A 1,738-nucleotide genomic window follows, 5' to 3' on the forward strand; every position below is an offset into this window, starting at 1 on the left:
TGGATTGTCGGCCCCGTTGCCCGCGAGGGTTTTCTGGGGTCGTCGCCTCGAGCTGACGGAAAGATGTCCAAACTTGATCATTTAGAGGAAGTAAAAGTCGTAACAAGGTTTCCGTAGGTGAACCTGCGGAAGGATCATTAACAGAGAAAGAGAACGGGGCGCTCTTAAAACTACTACTACTCTCCTGATTTGGGCGGTCTCGGGCTCTGCTCTGGCAACTCCAGCAGCGAAAGAGGACAATCCCGGCCCCCGCACCAAAAATAGGTACCACCACGCTGTAGGTGGACCACACTCGGGCGAGAGCGCGAAGACCGGAGGAGGAGGACGGACGGGGCTTTGGACGGCTGCCCGTCCGTTCCTTACTACCGGCGAATAAGCCTCTTGACCCAAAAAGAGTGAAATTCAAGTGTCAAAAAACAACAACAAGCCGTCCGGCCAAACCCAAACCACAAACTTAGGCTATGTCTGTCAAACCCTTTCATTGAGACTCGACCTGTGATGGTTAGTCGCAAAAAGACCAAATGGCAAATACACAACTCTTAACGGGGGATCACTCGGCTCGTGGGTCGATGAAGACCGCAGCAAACTGCGTGTCGGTATGTGAATCGCAAGAATACCAGATACATCGACAAGTTGAACGCATATTGCGGCGGCGGCAGCCCTTATGAGCTTGTGCCGCCACTCACTCTCAGTCGGAAATATACATCCGCCGGTTGCTGCGAGTTGATTGCCTGCTGACCTGTCTCCCCCGACACGAGGAGTAACCGAACCGGCTTCCGCCTTGGGGAGTTTAATCGCCCGCGCCTTGCGCGCATAAAACAAGCAAGCCTATCTGTAAGTCCGGACAGCGCACCCATTAACCACAACCGCGACGGACTGTCGCCCTGCCAGAAATAACTGGGCGGCGCTCTTTTGCCTGCTGTCCACAGAGACACGAATGGCCGTCGGCCGCTCATGGCTGATACTGCACATGTTCTAAGAGGCACTCCATCCCACGAAGAGGAAACGAAACCGGGTCGGATATCTTTTAAGTAAGCCCCGCCGGAATTTCGTCTATCACCTCGAAAAGAGTGCTTGGCATGCATTGCAGTGGAACCTAAATTGATGAGTGCGCCTGGGCCCGCAGTCTACCATGTAGTGGTGCAGGCAGAGAGATGAGAATGCTTGGGTGACGCCGTGCTCTTCCTCACGCGCTCCTCCACCCTCTCCCACGGTCAGGCGCGGTGTGGGCGTTCTCTTTGAGAGTTCGCCACGAGTCCACGTCTATCTCATGACTGGGAGGGAGGCAGGGGGAGTTCTCTCTAAACGCGTTAAAGACGGTGTTGCGCCTCATAACGGCGCTCGCCGGGATAGAGCACTAGTTCTGCAGCCGGAAAGGCCGCTCACGCCAATTAATACTGCGACTCTCGCTCTCTTTCTCCGGATAAACCAGTGCCACTGCTGTGGCATGCGGGAACGGGGAAAGAGGTCAAAGTTTAAGCGGCAAAGGTGCGGCCGAGTAAGGGCGGAACACGAGCGTATATGCATTAAAACTGTGTGTGTATATGACTCTGCGAGAGATGTTCTGCTGGAACACTTTTCCTATTGGCTATTTACCACTCAATGAGAAGGAACGGAGTCAGGGGTGGGAGTGCCGGCGCCATGGCCGCTGGTACCCCCGCGATAAGCCCCTCAAACCTTCCTGCCTGGTAATGTCGGTGGTGAAGAAAGTCGGTGGCAGAGCGTCTTCCGCTTCGTG

General features: G+C 54.9%; 1 pseudogene; it reads left to right on the top strand.

The window, feature by feature from the left end:
- The first annotated feature begins 534 nt into the window (after positions 1–534).
- LOC121878835 lies at positions 535–695 on the top strand (annotated as a pseudogene).
- The last annotated feature ends 1,043 nt before the right edge of the window (positions 696–1,738 follow it).

Source organism: Homarus americanus, unplaced genomic scaffold (genome assembly GCF_018991925.1).
Source record: "Homarus americanus isolate GMGI-L3 unplaced genomic scaffold, GMGI_Hamer_2.0 scaffold33549, whole genome shotgun sequence".
NCBI lineage: Eukaryota > Metazoa > Arthropoda > Malacostraca > Decapoda > Nephropidae > Homarus > Homarus americanus.